Below are 20,144 nucleotides of genomic sequence, written 5' to 3' on the forward strand. Positions count from 1 at the left end.
TCAAAGCTCACCTGTGTGTTCTAAAACTTCATCTCCATGGCGCATTTTGCATCCTCTTATCTCAAGGTTGTTGAAGCAGATTTAAGAGCTGCCTTCCTTCCTCTCAGCACATGGACTTGCATCTTTATCTATGGGGAGTTCTTGAACTTAGGTGTATTAACACTCAGATGGCTGAGCCCTGTCTCCCAGAGTTTCTGATTCACTAGGTTTGGCATGGACCAAGAATTTGCATTTCTAGTACATTCCCAAGTGATGCCAATGTTGCTGGTCTGGGGACCCCATTGTGAGAATGACTCCATGACACCCACCCTTGCCTTCTTAACTTCCGTCTCAGATAAGTTGTGCTCTCTCCTTTTGGTGGCTAACCTCTCTAGTTAGGGACACTAACCATGTCTCCTCAAAGCATACGTAGAAAATTCACTGTGGCTAGGGCTTGAACTCAATCTCATGCATTCAGCAGTAAGCAAAGCTGACTCAGACACTTCAGATAAGAACAGAGGTATCATTTGAATGCAGATACATGTAATTAATTATGAATTGGTTGAAAGTTTTGCTTTTACCAAACTAATGACAGTGATTATCTACGTGATAATGAAATTGATGGATAGATGCTAAAACAGTCATATAAAAAATAAAACAATTCCCCAAAGATTGGGACCACTGCAAAGAATTTGCCTTCTTTAAACTAGGTACCACAGAAGAGAGTGTTATTTTCCTTTTGCAAACTGATCCGCAGGGGTTTGTGGATGTCAGCTTGCTATATGCCTAATAGATTTGTCTATTTCTCAATTGCACATCTTTTGCAGAATATTTCAGTGAGAGTCAACCCAAAAAATAAGGGCAGGAAAAAAATACAGGAAGGTTGGCTGAGCAGTGCAGCACCTACCTATGGCAACTCTTAAATCATTTGATCTTTCTGAAGCTTTTGCTCCAGCAGAAAACTCAGAACTCTGAGCTAGATGGAGGTGAGGGAAGTACAAAACCAACACCAGGGGTTCCCTGCAGCAACCCAGAAAGCACTTGTGAATGTGGCAGGAAATGAGATCTTAAGTCAGTGCATAAAACAATCAAATCCATCACAGCCTTGGAATGGCCCCTCATAACTCAGGGACTGTCAAAGCCCTTTGTGTGCACAGAGGCAGCCGTAGGAGTGACGAACTGAGCTCAGAGTCTGCTAAATCCATTCTGGCAGCCAGAGGAATATATTTCCAAAGCCAAGTCACATCATTTTCCTTGAGCTCATTTGACTGGAGGCTAAGAAGCTATTGCAGAAAACAAAAGGATGGTGGTGGGGGTGCTGGAATAATGAATGTTAATGAACTTAATTCTCTGGTTTGGGGTTGGGCTTGTACTGGTAAGATGCAAAGGCAGATAAAGAAGAACAAATTCAAACTGATGCTTCAAAATGAACAGTCTTGGCCACTCATCTACTGATCTAATACATGTTTACCGTGTGCCTACTATTTGCTGGCTCCTGGGCTTGGCAAAGATGAAAAACACCCACCCTCTATCCTCAGGGACTTCCTGGCCTGTTGGAGACACAGATGTACATGATACCATGACAATTCAGAACTTTGCCTTCTCTTATAGAGAACACATACAAACTGGAGGGGAAGTCGGAGAATGCACTGCAGAAGATGCAAATACTTAAACAAAGCCTCCCTCTGGCAGGCATATTGACTGACCCTCCTTGAATTATGAGTTTGAGCTTTGGTTAAAGCTGGCACTGCAAAGAAGCAGTAGCTAGATCTCCCGATTTCCCAGGAGAGTCATGATTATACACGTTTTTCCTGTTGCCCCAGTTGAGTTGTGTCTTTCCAAAATAAACATCTGAATCTTAAACCCCCATACCTGGGAATGTGATCTTATTTGGAAATAGGGTCTTTGAAGATGTAATCAAGTTAAGATGTGGTCATATTGCATTAGGGTGGCCCTAAGTCCAGTGGCTGATATCTTTATAACACCAGGTGAAAACACAAAGAGATAGAGGCCCAATCACAGAGGGGAGAAGGTCATGTGAAGATGGAGGCAGAAACTGGAGTGGTGAAGCTACAAGCCAAGGAATGCCAAGGACTGCAGGCAACCATCAGAAGCTAGAAGAGGCAAGGACACATTCTTCCCTAAAGCCTTCAGATTCTTCCCTACTGACACCTTGATTTCAGACCTCTTGTCACCTGAACTGTGAGAAAATAAATTTCTGCTGTTTTAAGCCACCTAGCTTGTAGTACTGCAAGTCCTCGAATCATGTCCTTTTGTTCAATGTTGTTTTGTTAAAACGATGAGAAAAAAATAGATTCCTAGCTGGGGCCACTTTGCATGTTCTCCCCAAATCTATGTGGCTTTTCTCCAGGTACTTTGGTTTCCTCCCAGTTCCCAACACTGTGCCTGTTAGGTGAATTGGCGTTGTCTACATGATCTCAGGCTGAGTGAGTGTGAGTATGAGGGCAAGTGCACCCTGCGATGTGATGGCTCCCTGGCCAGCGTAGGTTTCTGCCTTGTGCTGAGAACTTCCAGGATAGGCTCTGGCCACCTGTGACTTTGAACTAAATTAAGTGGGTTGGAAAAGGAATGAATACATGAACACAGATTATTGTAAAATAAAAATTTGCAGCTGGGCATAGTGACTCATGCCTGTAATCCAGACACTTTGGGAGGCCCAGGCAGGCAGATCACCTGAGGTCAGGAGTTCAAGACCAGCCTGACCAACATGGAGAAACCCCATCTCATCTAAAAATACAAAATTAGCTGGGCATGGTGGCGCACGCCTGTAATCCCCGTTACTTGGGAGGCTGAGGCAGGAGAATCGCTTGAACCTGGGAGAAGGAGGTTACAGTGAGCCAAGATCATGCCACCGCACTCCAGCCTGGACAACAAGGGTGAAACTCTATTTAAAAAAAAAAATTAACTTCATGTTGTAGTTTCCAAGAACCTATCAACAATATAAGCTGAAGACTTACTGTACTTTTCTACAACAGCCATAGGAAGCTATTACAACTCTCAAGTTTGAATTTTGATTCAGAACATGTGGTGTCTGTATTTTAGTGTTCCATATGATCAAGAATAAGGCTGAGGAGATAACTTCTAGCACTTTTTCTTCCCCTTTTCTCTCCCTGCCTAACTCTTCCTAAATTCAGTTCCGGATTGGGAAGGTCACTTCTAACTCCACCTGGTAGCGTCATCTCCTTGACTGCACCTCCCCAGTTTCTCTCTGAGACTGGAGAGACACTCCAGAGATAAGGCTTGTGCTAACCAATCAGCACTCAGAAAACATCTATTGACTGGATTTGATGTAAGGTGGGCTCTAAGTAAAGCCTGAATTTATCAATCCTCCAGAAGGTTTACTGACCTTTCTGAGTTGCATGAGGCCAGATCTAATCGTGAGTATATTCAAGACTACTAAAGACATGCATATTTATGACTATATTCACCCAATTTGGGATTGCACTCTTAGACTACTGCCATTGACAGATTATATTAGCAGACACTTCTGGAAAAGAATTTGGCATTGTCATTAGTATTTATAAAATGTTTGGGTTCTTTGGCTCAATAATTAAACTTCAGGGAAACTGTCCTGAAAACAACCCAAAAATTCAGACAAAGCTGTTGCTACAATGATGTCAAAATGATACAACTGAAAACAATGTGTCCAACAATAGAAGAAAAACTTAGTAAACAATTATAGTGTATTCATAAAAGAGAATATTACACAGCTACTTAAGGCAGTGATGTTGAACGTCATGTAGTAACACTGAAATGCTTTAATATGCTAAGTAGAAAGGAAGAAGTTTTTAAAAATTGTATATTATGATGACATCATAAAGTGTCCACTGAAACTTGGCTGGAAGGAAATATGCCAAAATGGTAATTGTATTTGTGTTTGCTCTTATGAAAGCCCTTCTCATGTCTGCCTTTGAATTTTTCTGTAATGTTTTTATTTTTGAATTTTTTTTTTTTTTTTGAGACAGGATCTCACTCTGTTGCCCGGGCTGGAGTGCAATGGTGTGACCACAGCTCACTGCAGTCTCAACCTTCTGGACTCAAGTGACCCTCCCACCTCAGCCTCCCCAGTAACTGGGACTACAGGTGCATGCTGCCACACATGGCTGATGATTATTATTTTTTTTCCTGTACAGATGGGATCTCCCTATGTTGCTCAGGCTGGTCTTCAACTCCTGGGCTCAATTGATCCTCTTGCTCCATCTCCCAAAATGCTGGGATGGCAGACATGAGACATATTTTTGAAAATTAAAATACAAAGGAATAGACCTTCAGATACATTTATTCATATGTTTAAAATTGATAGAAAATAGCAAGTCATTTCAGTCTATTCATTAATTAAATATCAGTTGCTATTTCATATCTATGTATGAAAGAATCTTGTCTATTTCACATGTTCCATAGGGAAATTACCTTCCTTTAAACTATGACCTCTGGGCACCAAATTTAGTCTACTGTCTGTTTGGTAAATAAAGGTTTATTGGAACACAACCACATCCATTTACTTTAGGCTGCATTACAACAGCAGAGCTGAGTAGATCTTAGAGCTCTAAAGCCAAAATATTTCATCTCTGGCTCTTTACAGAATATTTGCCTACTCCTGCATTAAAACATTCTTCCATTCTAACTTCAAATGACTCCAACTGGTCTTCTCTGTTGTTCCTGATAGGAAAGCCTGTTTGGGCTTTTGGCATGGGCATCTGACATTAGCTGAATCCATAGACCTTGGCCTTGATGTGTTTACCCTGGCATTTATAATATGGCTCAGTTTGGATTTGGTGGAGGACACTATGCATTGGTGGGAAATTAGGAATTTTGTTTTGTTTGGTTTTGTTTTCGAGATGGGTCTTGCTCTGTCACCCAGGCTGGAATGAAGTGGCATGATCTTGGTTCACTGCAACCTCCAACTTATGGGCTCAGGTGATCCTCCTGCCTCAGCTTCCCGAATAGCTGGGACTACAGCCATGCACCACCATGCCTAGCTAACTTTTTTTATTTCTAGTAGAGATGGGTTTTCACCATGTTGGCCAGGTTGGTCTCAAACTCCTGACTTCAAGTGATCCACCTGTCTCAGCCCCCCAAAGTGCTGGGGTTATAGGCATGAGCCACCATGCCAACCTAGGAATTTGTTTTTTAAAGAAGCCTTAAATCCTGATGTTTGGGTCTCTGGAAACCTCCCCCTATCCCAATCAAATAGGTTCTGGGTAACTAACTCCCACTCCCACGTTATATCCACTCCACAGCATTAAAAGAATGGTCCAGAGTGTCGGTATTATTGTTATTATCCACTCCAGAAAATACAATTGAATTTGATTAGCAATATAGCGGGAAGGTTGCTGCTCTAGCAACTGCTTTTGTCTTACCCAAAAGCAACTCAAGTTCATTAAAATCACAATTATCTGATTCTTAATTAGGTGAGAGGATAATTTAATTAACAATGCCCACTTAATTGTCGATGGCAGGAAACTGAGAAAGTCAGGCTCCACGGTGGCTGAGGCAACTTAGCTTGAAATACAGTGGATGGCATTCTGAACCAACCAGCTCAGTGAGCTCTGCGCAAGCACTTCGCACACGAAAGACCTGAGAAAAGTAAACTTGGCGCTGCTTAGAAAATCTAATTCTGATCTGGAATGGTGAGGGTGAAGGATTTACAGCATGATGGACAAAACGATGATCCTGAAGCAGCTCCCTAAGTGCTTGTCATTCATTCATTCACTCATTTTCTATTTCTCCACTTTTATTCCTTCTCTTGTTTCTTCCTTCTCTCTCCGCCTTCTAACATCTATTAAAACCTGATTTTCATTCTATTAAGTATAAAGTGCTTTGTAGGATGTAAAAAATGGGTAAGGAGCCTTTTTTAAAAGTTTTTTATTTTTTATGGCAAGAGGTCCGGACAGTCTGAATTTCAAGAAAAGGAATGATGATGGTAACTTTGATAACCACAGTTTATTGAGTCCTTATCATGCACCAGGCAATATGCTAAATGCTTTATTCTCATTATCTTATTTTATGTTCACAAACCCCTGTAAGCTAGGTATTATCATTTACATTTTACCAATGAGGGGAAACTGGGGCTTCAGGAGATAAAGGGACATGTTTAGGGTCATGCAGCAAATAAAGGGCAGAACCTAGATGCAGCACAGATACCTGTAATACCATTGCTTTCAAACACTAGATAATGGTTCCCTTGCAAAGCTCTTAAGCCCACAGAATGGTACACACCCCACAGCACCCTTCTCAAACCTTGGGGCCTCCAGTCTTTACACTGCTCGCTTTAGTGCAGGCATACCTATGTGTCTGGCTTTCAAAACCCATAACCCAGGGCTCAGGGGGACCAGGTCCTTTGTTTTTAAGCTTCTTTTCTTGCTGTTTCAGCCTTCTGTTGTGGGATGTGCTAAAGAAAAAAAGTATTCACGACACTTGTTAAAGAGGGCAAGGAAGACTACTCAAGGTCAGGGACTAGGATGGGAAGTATAGAGACCACCGCAATGGGGTCTTACAGTGCGGAGACAGACTGGTCTCAACTCTGACTCCAGCAAGTGTTAAGTGGACATTTATAGCCAAGGAGCAAGGTGAGGGGTCAGGAGTGGAAAATTACTAAGAGACATCAGGGATAGGGGGATTCTGGCTAGACTGACTTGATAAAATTCTTGCTTAAGGCAGGCCAGAGTCGGGGATAAGGAATTTGATTAGATTACCGAGGATGAGAGATTTTCACTAAACTGACCAAGCAAGAGTCTGCTAAAACTGGACTAACTGGCCAGAGTCACTGGAGCAAGATCAGAGCCGAAGACCGGGGCCTAGCCAGAAAGAGAACTCAGAGGAACCTGACTCAAGTTTCGTCAGGGGAGAGAATCTTTTGCAGAAGCCAAGCAGTCAGCATGGCAGAGTCCAGAAGGGTGGAGCTCAGGGCTCAGAGCTTCTGATCCTCAATGGTGGCGCCATTCAATGACTTCTGCTTCAGCTCCTGTGTTTACTCCTTTGCCTTGCACCGTCGATTATTCAGTCTTTCATGGACGTACAAGGACTATGCATCAGCATGTCCGTCAACCCTGAAATTGTTCAAAGTCTGGTAAAAAATTTCCATGAAGTACTTCCACAGCTTTTAGCAGATTCTCTAAGGGGTCCCTATGAGGTTAAAAAAAAAAAGTATCTAGACTCCTCATAAGTGTTTCTCAGAGCTGTGACCCACACACTCATGGTGACTTGTTAAAATGCAAATTCCTAGGCCCCAATCTAGAACTGGCTCAGGGATTGGCAATTCCTAAAATGCCCAGAAATCTGCATTTTAAAACAAAGATCTCTTATTAAGAAATGCCTGATCTTCAAGGTGGCAGCACCAAGCTGTGATGACATTTGAAGTCCTGGATTGAATCTTCCTATTATTTTGCTAGGACCTAGGCTTGGAATGCATCCAGCATCCTGCTGAGGCCTGGGGGAGCTGAAGGGGAGGGGGGAAGCCGGCTGTACGTTTGCAGGTGCAAACATGGCTGTATTTCTCACGTGGCCTTTTCCCTGGGGCTTTATTTTGTCCAGCAAGCCAGCCCAGTTTCCATTGTTTTCAACAACTGTGATTGCTGCCAGTGTGTAGGGAAATGTGAACTCTAAAGCTTGATTCAAACACTGTGACCAGCTTTTATTCTGAGCAGCGGCCCCTAGGGCTCTGTTTGCAAGGCAGCCCGGAGGCCTTTGAGGACAGGGTCACAGTTTCCTCTGTTTGGGGACAGAAGGAGCACAAGTTGACCTTTCCCCGACTCTCTACAGCTTTGTTAATATTGAAGTTTGTGTAGTTTGCTCGTTCTTTACAATCCCCCAGAGCTCCTTGAGTCAGTTTCAGCCCTGGGATCACTTAACTATTAAGCGTTTTTGAGGATGCTGGGCAGGAAATACCCACACTGGCCCTCTTGCTTGTAGCACCAGGTTCAAAGTCGGTCAGGAGGTATATCCCAAGTGCTGACCATGGTTATACTGCTTTGGGAGATGATCTCCTTGCTTGAGCTAACAGACAAGTTAGTGACACAACTAGACCCCACATTTGACACCTAGCCCAGTGGCTCAGTTCTGAGCCTTCTTTGCTTCCAGTGGAGAGCCAGTCACCCACACAGCAGAAAATCTGACACATTCTGTCCCTCAGACCTGTGGGAGATAGAAAGGCTCTTTTCCTATTGAACTAACCCCTCCCATGCCCCTTTCCTCTTCCAAACCACCAGACCAGAAAACAGTACGAATTATAAAAAACATTAGACATTACTCTTGGGTCCTAGTTTTCGAGGGTCAATGTCCTGGGTGCTTCTCCCCAAGTTTGTAAAAAATAATGACATAAAAGCCAACTATTGATAATTTAATAGATATTTATTCCTGGTAGAACTCCACACAAGGTAAACTATGATCCCCAGAGATTACACACTTCCTTCTTCCTCACCTCAATTCATTATCAAGTCCTAGTAATTTTAATTCTATTTACCTCTTGACTCTATTGACTTCTGTGTCTATCCACAGTCCCCAGCCTGGTTAGGTTTCCAATTCCTGAGCCTGAATGATTGAAATAGCCTCCTATTTCTGTTCAATTTCACTCCTACCTCCAATCCCAGATCCCTTCTCTACAAAGCAGATAGAGCTATATTTTCTAAAATACAAATTTGATTATGTCATTCCCAGCTTAAAGCCCATCAAGAGCTTTAGCAAATCTACCATAATGAGGGCCCCTTGTGATAGGGTTCCCACCAACTTTCCAAGTCTGCTTTCCTTGTCTTCTATGTGCTTTCTGTTACATTTCTAGAAAACACTGTGCTGTTTCTCTTCCTTTCCCTGCTCAACGTCTAGATCATCCTTCAGAACTCATCAGAAAACACTTCCTCTGAGAACTTTTCCTGACCTCCCAACTGGTCAGGAGTCCCTGTTAAAGGCTTATAGCACTTATCAGCACTTACCACCATCTATATTTATATATTTTCATGTGATTCTTTAATTAGTGCCTGCCTCCTCTGTCTCGACTGTGAGTCCTTAGAGGGCAGAGACTCTGTTTAGTTACATCCTCCTTTTTCTCTGATGACAGTCACTATACCAGACTCAGAGATATTCATTCTATTTCTAATGAATGAGCTTAATGAATGAACGAAAGAGTAACTTCCTACATTAAAGAAGTTTACTGACTGGGTTGAAAACATTGAAATCTTCCTCTCTTGTACTTGCTAAGTGAGCCCTAGGATTCGTATGACAAAAAAGCCATATATAGCTCAGATCTGCTTTGGAGGCTTTGTGGGGCCACTAGGTCAGCAGGAACACCTGGCTTGTGCTCTGAAACAATTAGCCTGACTTGGGTTGCATTGGATTTTGTTAAAACATGTGCCGATTGCTACGAAAACTGTTTGCATGTAATCAATCTTCAGCTGCAGAGAGACGTCGAGTATGGGAGGGCATGTCACGCTGGCTGTTTATAAACTCTGCATGACTGAGGACTCTTCCCCCACATCCCAGAGTCTGTAGTCCTTGCCCACCCTTTCCCAAAGCAGGAGTGCCCTTCTGGTTGAACCCATTGTGTGGATTATTTTCCTTTTGCTCACTCAAAATCAAATAGGCTGAAGTATTTGGGGCCCCAGGGTAATGGAAGAATGTGAGACACATTCCTAGTGTGTCCAAGACCATATTGAAGGAAGGTCCAGCAATGCAAGGTCAAGTGGCCGTAGGAGTCTATGGTCTGCATGCTTCTGTACTTCTCTTATGTCTCATTCTCCTCATCTGCAAAATGGGATGAGAGTGATTTCTACCTTGTCAGGAGATAGGAAGGCCTAGTAGGAATAGTCCACATAAAACAGTGGGAACAGTGCCCAGCACATAGTAATTATTCAACCAGTGGTACCCTTGGTAAAACTTCATCAAAGACACTCAAGCTGACTGCTGGTGAAGGTGGAGAGTTCCCTGATTCCCCTTGTAGGACCTCTGATTACCCTCGCAGGATGTGCAACAGGGGTGTGGCTCACCTGTTTCATCACCCCACAGCTCAGATTCCTACGGTGAACATGCAGACGGGCAAGTATAGAGGCCAGAGTGAGCGCTTTGGGCTCTTGGCCCCACGGTAGTGTCTATGGGTGAGTGCCTGCAACACCAGTGTTACAAAGCTCTTTCAGCTTTGCCATCTGCAGGCAGCTTTGAGTGTTAATCAGCTTAGTGGACCCTCTGCCTTATTGCAAAGGAAGAGGGCCAGTATGACAGCCTTCTGTATCTCAAGCTCTTGTCCAGTGTCCCAGAATAATCAGGTCACATGTGGGCTTGAAGAATGAGTGCAAGGTTTTGAGTGGTGGAGGTGGCTGTCAGCGAGACTGATGGGGAGCTGGAAGGTGGAGGAGTGGAGGAGGTAATCTTCCCCTGGAGTTTGGCTGTTCTCAGCTGAGCTCCTCTCAACATTCAGGTGCCCCTTAGCTCCTTCTCTGCTGTGTTGCTCTGCTGCTGTCCACTGCTCTCTGCCGGTCTCCATGGCTCCTGTTGATGTTCGGCTGCTTATGTGTGTGACTGCTAAGGTCTCAGGTTTATATGGCATCAGGATCGGGGGGTATGGCAGGCCAAAAGGCACATTTTTGGGTGCAAAAACAGAAATGCTGTCCTCATTTAGGGCTGCGGGTCTTCAGGCTTGAGGGTGGGGCCTTTGCTGGCGAACCACCCTCTTCTACCCAGTATTTCCCTGACTCCTACCTGTATTACTGGTTCTCGGGCCTCCTGTTAGTGGCTACCAGCCCCAGCTGATAACAATATCACCTGGGGAGCTGTTTAAAAGTACTAACTCCCTGGCCTCACTGAATCAAAATTATCCCAGAAATTCTGACCTGGACTGTATATTTAAAAAAAAAAAAAAAAGGTCCGAAGTTAAGTAACTCAGGAATGGAAAATGAAATACCACAGGATCTCACAAGTGGGAGCTAAGCTATGGGTACAAAAGGCATACCCATAATGAACATTGCAGATTCAAAACGGGGCGGGTAGGAACGAGGCGAGGGGTGAAAAACTGCATATTGGCACAATGGACACTACTTGAGTGACAGGTGCACTAAAATCTCTTCACCACTACACAATTCATCCATGTAACCAAAAACCACTTATGCCCCAAAATCTATTGAAATAAAAAAAAAAAGACCTCAGTTGATTTTGAACCATAAGGACAATCAATGACTACTGCACAGTCTCTGAGTGAGATCTGGGCAAGTGTCTTGCTCTCTTTGTACCTCAGCTTTCTCCTCTTTACTTAATGTTACGTCTGGCTCTATGTCTGTTTCATAGCAGGTCAAGAGAGAAACTCTTGGTAACACCAGTGCTTAACTTAGAGCACACTTGCTTTACTTAAATATATGTATTGCCATCTGCCAAACAGAATGACAACTTTTATCTCTGCTTGTTCACTTTGTATCTTTGTCTAGATGCAAATATGTACTTGAAATATAATTCATGTTGCTAAATATCCACTTATTTAGCTCCTTCTTTTATAAGCCATGCTTCTATGTTCCCATTTTAGCTAGAAAATTTTAACTGTAGTTGTTGCATAAAATTTCAGTGACTATATATATATATGTGTGTATATATATATATAAAAATTTAAATTAACTATCTCTATTTTTGGGTGGCTAGCTTGTTTGCAAGTTTTCTCACTACTACAATTCATCCTGGAATGTGTATTTTAAAACATATAGTTTTTCTATATTTAGGTATTTTACTGAGTACATTCTCAGTATTGTTATTACTGAATTAAATGTATGAACTCTTTTTTTGTTTGTTTTGGCAATCAATTGCCAAGTTATTTTCTGAATAAATGTTGCCAAAATATACTCTGCCAACCACTAATTAATGACAGTTTCATAGTCTCCATGCCAGCATTCGAAATTAGCATTTTATTTTATATTTTTACTAACTGAATAGTTACGTGTGGCATTTCATAGTTGCTTTATGTACATTTTAAAGCATACTTTATATATATATACACTCCATGCATACTATGTCAACTTCCCATGTGGTGGTATAACTATCAACTCGATAATACATAGATTCATCAACTCTGTTCGTCAGAGTGACTTTATAGGGTTCATATCAGGAATTGCCTCAGGTAAGGAGAATACTACTGTTGTTCTCCCTTTAGCCAGCTGTTTTCTTTTACAGGTCCTGAAGGCTGGGGCTGGCAAGATGCTAATACAACTAGGGAAGTGGGGCAACAGGCCTCTCTGCCACCGGGCTCAGGGCCTGGCTTAGGCCCCAGGAAATTTACCTCCCCCCTCTCTCTTCCTAGGCCCAGGTCTCAGCCTCTTTTCCTATTCAACATCTGCACCAACCCTCACCTTGGTACCCGGAGCTTTCTACACGCTCATTTTCCTCATTAGTTGGTTAACAATTCATTAAATCAACAAATATTTATTGGGCACTTACCATGTGCAGGCAGTGTGCTGGGTCAGGGGCTACAGTAGAGAGGGAAAAAACAGATGATAAAACAGATGGGATCTCACAACCCATCAGGAGAAAAAGACATATATTAAGTTGCCACACACAACTGTGTGTCAATCACTCTGCCTCAACCCTCTAGGGGCCTTTGCCACACGAGCTTCTTTCTGCCTCTGGGTGTTTGTGCAAACTGCCCCCTGTGCCTGGAGTCCTCCGTGGCTGGCTCTGTCCCCTGTGCCTGAAGTCCTCCCTTGGCTGCCTCTGTCCCCTGAGCCTGGAGTCCTCCTGTAACTGGCTCTGCCCTTTGCGCCTCCCATAACTGACGCTGCCTGCTGTGCCTGGAGTCCTCCCATAACTGGCTCTGTCCCCTGTGCCTGGAGTCCTCCCATAACTGACGCTGTCTGCTGTGCTGGGAGTCCTCCCATAACTGGCTCTGTCCCCTGTGCCTGGAGTCCTCCCGTAACTGGCTCTATCTCCTGTGCCTGGAGTCCTCCCATAACTGGCTCTGTCTCCCGCACCTGGAGTCCTCCTGTAACTGGCTCTGTCCCCTGTGCCCGGAGTCCTCCCATAACTGGCTCTGTCCCCTGTGCCCAGAGTCCTCCCATAACTGACTCTGTCTGCAGTGCCTGGAGTCCTCCCATAACTGGCTCTGTCCGCTGTGCCTGGAGTCCTCCCATAACTGGTTCTGCCCCCTGTGAGTGGAGTCCTCCTGTGGCTGGCTTTGCCCCCTGCACCTGGAGTCCTCCCATAACTGACTCTGTCCACTGTGCCTGGAGTTCTCTCATAACTGGCTTTGTCCGCTGTGCCTGGAGTCCTCTCATGGCTGGCTCTGTCCTTTGCACCTGGAGTCCTCCCATAACTGGCTCTGCCCGCTGTGTCTGGAGTCCTCCTTTAACTGGCTCTGACCCTGCACCTAGAGTCCTCTGTGACTGGCTCTCCCCCCTCTTCCTGGAGTCCTCCCATGTCTGGCTCTGCCCCAGGCACCTGGAGTTCTCTGTGGCTGGCTCTGCCCCCTGTGCCTGGAGTCCTTCCTTGGCTGTCTCTCTCACTCCTTCCAACTCTGCTCAAACATCAGTTTTTTAGGGGATACTTCTCTGAGAATGGTGGACACAATGCTACTGGGCTCTTCTTCCCACCAATGCTACCTTTCCCAGCCTCATTTTCTTCCGTAGCACTTCTCACCATCCAATATACTAACGAAGGCTTGTGTTTGCTTATTGGCTCTTCCTTTTACTAAATATAAGATCCACGAGGGCAGGAGCTCTGTGTGTTTTTTTCATTGCTCTGAACAGTGCCTGGCATAGAGGAACCTCCTAATAAATATCTCCTAATAAATAAAACTGAACACGTGGGTGAATGGGTTTTATTCTGATTCCCACATAGGTAGGGGGCCCCTGGAGAATTTGTATGGACATTTGTTGGCTGCAGTGGGTGCAATGGGTAGAGGAGCTGTGGACAGGGACCAGGGGTGGGACGATCAGTCTTTTCTAGGGCCCTGGGCACACTCATGGTTCTTGCAATAGGACTGGCAAAAGCATCTCAGAACTAAGGCTTTGGGTCCTCCTGGAGGGAAACCCTGGGCCCCTCTGGCAGTGGTTCTGCCCCTTCAGCTGACAGGCAGGGACTGCCATTGATTTCTGGAGATGCCGAAAGATGCCTCCTGCAGCCAGAAGCAAAGTCAGCCAGGAAGGCTGCGATTTCCAGTCTGTACAATTAACATTATTATGGAGGTGTAATCTCTCTAACTGGTTTATTTCATCAAGATTTGACTGAAGCCTTCTCTTATCGGCCACTGCAGCCTCCCTCTACCTAAGGCTCATGAATAATAGGAAGCAAAATGTATGTCTGACTCGGCCTCCTAAAGAGACCAGCCCATAAATAAAACATCTGGGCCTCCTGGGGAGGGGACGGCACGCAGGGCTGTGAGTGGGAACCCCCTGATTGATGGAGACAGGAGAGTGTTTTCTTAAGTGAGGCAGGGAGTGATTTCTTCTCTGGACCTGGGCCCCAGAGCTGGGTTTCTCTGCAAGAGCAGCCAGCCTGGAAATGGTGCTGGCAATGGAGGAAGGAGGGCGGCGGGGATGGCTGAAGCCCCAGCATACTGGCTTGGCCTTTTATTTTTTTCTTTTTCCTAACCAGACTTCTCTGAGAAGAAGGAAGAATAATTTACGCCTCCACAGGTCTTTCCCTGACAGGTTCTAACAGGTCTTCATGTTGTCATGTAATTAACCAACAAGTCAATGAGTTTTCAGCAACCCCCAGAGAGAATGAGTTTATGCCCAGTTCTGTCACTGACTTGACCAGGCTTTAGCTCCTTGTCTATATAATGAAGATTGAACATAATATCAGAGGGCATCTGCTCCCTCCAGCAGCAGATATTATTGATTGATCATAGCTGCAGGCCCAAAACGGAGCCTTTCCATGGCAGTGCCCAGAGAACCATTTTAGTAGATGAAGATTGGTGCAGGAGAATTGGAGCCTCTTCCTCATCCTTGGAACCCATGGTCCTTTAGAGCCTTAAGCTCTTTTCTGATTATGGTTGGAAAAAGACAAAACAAAAACACACATCCAAGAAAACTCTCCATCTTAGAGGTAAGAGAAAGATTCTGAAACCTGAGTCTGATTCCAACACAGTCACGACAGCTGAGTTTTGAAGGAAGTCTTTTTCAGAATGACATTCCCTTCATGATATGCAGAGGTGGTTGGGTTCTAGGAAATGCCTAATGATAGCACAGGACAGACTTATAAAGGCACCAACAAGAAGCAAGCCTATCAGAGATAGCTGAAGCCAGGCATGATGGCAGGCACCTGCATTCCCAGCTACTCAGGAGACTGAGGTGAGAAGATTGCTTGAGGCTAGGAGTTTAAGATTATAGTGCATTCTGATTGCATCTGAAAATAGCCACTGTACCCCAGCCTGGGCAACAAGGCAAGATCTTATCTCTTAAGAAAAAAACAAACAAACAAAAAACAACCAAAGTTGAGGTTACACATTCCATTCAACAGCAAAGCAGATAAATACTACTATTTATTTGGTTGTATTCTATCTACACAATGAAATACTGTACAACAATGAGAATGCACAGTCAACAACCACACCCATAAATGAGGATGGATCTGATGATGGGAATAGTGTTAAAAGAAAGAAAACAAACACAGAAGAGAGTATGGTGTGTGATTGCATTTATATGAGACACAACAACAGGCAGACCAGGCCCCGGTGTTAGACGTCAGCATGGTGTTTGCCCTGGGTGAGGCAGTGACTTGAAGGGTGTGTGAAAGAGGCTTCTGGGAGGTGATAATGTTTGTTGTTGTTGGCTGTGTTGCTTTTGGGGATATATTCAGTTTGGGAAGAGTCATTAAGCTGTGCACTTGTGGTAAGAGTGCTCCCATAAAAGGTGTTACAAGATTTGGGGGCTGGAAAGGTATATCTGTAAGTGAGAATTCTCGCCATCCTGGGTATCTGTCCCTGCTTTCCTTGGCTTGCACCCTTGCCCTCTTGGCTTGTCGCATCTCTCTATGACCTGCCCATGGGCATTCCTCGTGGTGAGAAGTAGCGTGGCAGAGTGGGAAAAGACTTGGAAGAGGTGCCACCACACCTGGATTTGATCTCAGGTTTTACCGAATGTGAAGCTTGAAGAAGTCCTCATGCCATCTGTTGAGCTCCAGTTTCCTAGCCTGGTCCTGAAAAGCGGGCTTAGTCTGTCCTCTCTCTATATATGCTTGGGTGCCCTTCCTCTCACCTCGGTCCTCTAGGTAGCTTCATTGCACCACAGAATAGAGACGTGGGGACCGTGAGCTTGTGGCATCAGGCAGACCTGTATAGAACAAAGCCTTGGGCAGTGATTCTAGATTTCTCTATTCTCTAAGGGAGGCTGACTGTTACATAAAGTCATGGCAGGCCCAGGGTCCCTTATTCAAATCTCCAAACAAATGAGACAATTAACTTGGGAAATTCTCCTAAGCCAGAACTTCCCGGACAAAACAAGACTATGGTTAACATGTGACAAGGATAGACATCTTACAAACATGAAGCTGGCATTCTCAAAACTTTGGGGGAAAGGCGTGCTCTTGAAAAGCTCATTGGTACCTTCCATATTATAAATCTGTTTAAAGTGTGCTTGATAGAAAAATTTTTTTAAAGAACAGTTGAAAGTGGGGGAAAATAAAAACCTTTGTCCCTGAAACCCAATGGGTTAATTCTCCCCTGTGGCAGAGGAAATGCCAAGCAGCCTTTGGCAGTCTTCTTCCTTCTTTATATAACAACACTTTCAAGAGCTAGAGCTGGGATCGTCCAGTAATGCTTTTAATTTGTGTGCGGTTGGGAGGAGGCCAGGATTTAATCGAAATTGTTAGAATGGCTTTGCTTGGAGTAGCTGAGTGCTTGCAGTAGGGCTAGAAGGCAAGGTAGCACTGGAATAATTAAAAGAAATACCTAAGGCCATTATCATTGCCTGAGTTATTCCAGATACCAGGCTGCAGAGTAAAAATAGTGAAACAAAATTTGTACACAGTTACTTTTCTATTATACCTTAATTTTCTTTCTTCCCATTCACCTAATAAAAGGAGCTAGGACTCCATGTTTGCTTAACGGGGTGGAGGCTGAGCCCTGGGAACTGGCTGTTTCTCAGCCAGCCCAGGTGCTCCAGGTTCCTATTTTTATCCTGCTCTGTACTGTGGGTGGTCTGAACTGGCTTACCCTCCTGAATTACACGTAGTACACAGCTGTGCTGAGAACATTCTTCTTGCCGTACCTTCCCTAGGTAATGGGACAGCAAGCGCTCCAAATCTTACCCTCCTGAGTGTCATCCTTAAACAACAGGTGAAAAAAAAATAGTGACAGGAATTGGGGTTTCCATACTTGTCCTCATTTCTATCCTCTTTCTGAGGAGAACCTGTGCCCCCAAGTCCCCAAACAACATATGGTCAAGATTAGGAATCATGTCCCCAAAAGACTGAATAATTCAAGTAAAAACTGAGCACATCTGTGAAGCAGAGATACTCACCTGACTTATTCATGTGTTATAAACACTTAGTGTACCACAGGGGACCAAGCATATGCCAGGCCAGTTAGTCACTCAATCAACAAGCGTTCATTTACCTCTACAAACCATTCAATTTTTTCTTTTCCCCAATTCTGCAAGGCCCTGTGCTAAGTTCTAAGGTAAAGAAGAGAGAAAGAGGTGAGCCTTCTATTCTGAAGCCCTGCTGAAAAGTGAGGTCTCACACGTGGAAAGGTTCGAGGGAGATGTTTATTCAATGTGGTTGGGCTAATAGGGCACTTCTTTTGCCATGTGGCAATGTGTTTCAGCACCTCTGGCGTCAAGGGTGAAGGCCTTAGCAGTTACCCACAGTGAAACAACCTTTGTAAAAATTATAACAGTGAGAAAATTATGACCATGAAAGAGACCCTATCCAACCAACCCCCGTCTTGCCTTTAACCTCCAAACTGCCTTTGGTCATTCCAGGGCTTGGGCCACCCTAACTTTGGGAGAAATTTAATTCATAGTTTATTTTTTATTTTTTTTCTGAGATGGAGTCTCACTCTTGTTGCCCAGGTTGGAGTGCAATGGTGCGATTTTGGCTCACTGCAACCTCCGCCTTCCAGGTTCAAGCGATTCTCCTGCCTTAGCCTCCCGAGTAGCTGGGATTAAAGACATGTGCCACTATGCCTGGCTAATTTTTGTATTTTTAGTAGAGACGGGGTTTCTCCATGTTGGTCAGGCTGGTCTCAAACTCCCAACCTCAGGTGATCCGCCCCCCTCGGCCTCCCAAAGTGTTGGGATTACAGGTATGAGCCACCACGCCAGGCACCAATTCATAGTTTAAATCATAATAACCCTTCCCCAAAATTGAACTGTCTTTGTAAAACTAATGAAAGGCCACCAGGTTAGGGGAGAATAAGAGGAGCCTGAATTCTGCTAAGATGTAGGTGTAGTTAAATGACTACCATTCCAGAGTTCACAAGATTTGAAACTTCCACAATTCACTTTTGCATTTCTGAGGACCAGATGACCCCACTCGGATTTTCGACTCTTGGTTCAACCAGTCCCGTGGCCCCCGCACAGAAATTGACTCAATGCACGAGGCCCTTTTTCCATATCTCTATGACTGCACCCCCAACCATAAGCAGCATCCATTCCCCTTCCCTCTTTCCCCTCAAACTATCCTTGAAAAACCCTAGTCTCTGAATTTTCAGGGAGATTTATTTGAGTAATACCTCTGTTTCGCACATGACATGGCCAATCTTGCGTCCATTAAACTCTTTGTTTATTGCAATGCCATGGTGATTCACCAATCAGTGAATTGGTTTTGTCTGTGCAATAGGCAGGAAAAACCCATCAAGTGATTACAAAGGTACACTGAGGTCAGCCCCTTTTTGTTTATCAATCTCAGCTCTCCAGGAAATTTCAGTCATTGCTGACATTAGGTGCCAAAGAGGTGTATTGTGATAGTGTCTGGGAACAGGTGTGACCTGGGTATGTGGCAGAACTAAAACTCCAACTCAGGGCCGCCTTAGGCCAGGACCCACACTCAAGACCCACAGGGAAAAAGACAATGAGCGAGCCAGCGGGACAATGGCTTCAAGTAGTCAAGAGGAGATGATTTGAGGAAAACAAATAAGCACTTATGAAGACGGGGAGGAGCATGAAGAGAGGAAGAAGGAGGAAGAGAGCAGGAGAAGATAATTGAGGTTGAAGGTCACAGAGACAGGAGTAAGTGATAGACTCAATAGTATCAGGTAAATTTGGAGACTTGAGGGAAAGAGTGGGAGGGGGCGAGAGATAAAAGACTACAAATATGGTGCAGTGTATACTGCTCAGGAGATGGGTGCACCAAAATTTCACAAATCGCCACTAAAGAACTTACTCATGTAACCAAATACCACCTGTACCCCGATAAGTTAAGGAAAAATAATAAATAAATAAATAATTTTTTAAAAAAAGAATATCAGTTAAATTTGGCAAAGAGAAACATCTCTTCTTTGGGATGGTGTGGAGGACGGGCGAAAGTTTGGGATACATGTTAGTGTAGGGAGCCACATGTGAGATAGAGGGGAACTATAACGGAGGCGTTTTTACCGTTGTAACCTTGAATTCTGGAGTTAGGAAGGTATCATTTATCTATTGCTCCATAACCAGGGGCTCCATGAAATAGTGGCTTACAATGTATTATTTCTCACCTCCAGCTTTAGTCAGCTGAGGAGTCAGCTAGGAGAGCTTGGAAGGCTGGGTCTTTTTTTCATCCCAGCTTCTTCCTTTCATGAGGGTTCCAAGAGGACGAGTGAAAGGTGCAAGATCTTGTGAGGCCTGAATCCTGGAATGTGACAATGCCACTTCTGCCATATTCCATTGATCAGATCAAATCACGATGTCGGCCCATACTGAAAAAAGCAGAGAATTAGGCTCTACCTCTACATGGGAGGAGCTGCAAAGTCCCATTTCATGGGGCACAGAGATAGGGAAGCATGATCTATTGTGGTCCTTATTACAACCATCCACCATAAGAAGGAGGCCAGGGGGAATGGGTAAAATTAGAAGTTTGAAGTTAAAAGGGGTGAATTAGAAAAGAGCAGAACAGATTCTAAGAGTCAGTGGGGGACAGGAATCAAGGTAGGACATGTCTGTTTTGTCAAACAGTTTGGAGGCAGCTGCATTAAATTGTATGGGCATCCCACTTTCAAAGGCTCAAGTCTGGACTTTTTCCGTGGGCCGGATTGTGAAAGAACA

Source organism: Macaca mulatta, chromosome 10, assembly GCF_049350105.2.
Source record: "Macaca mulatta isolate MMU2019108-1 chromosome 10, T2T-MMU8v2.0, whole genome shotgun sequence".
NCBI classification, from domain to species: Eukaryota; Metazoa; Chordata; class Mammalia; order Primates; family Cercopithecidae; genus Macaca; species Macaca mulatta.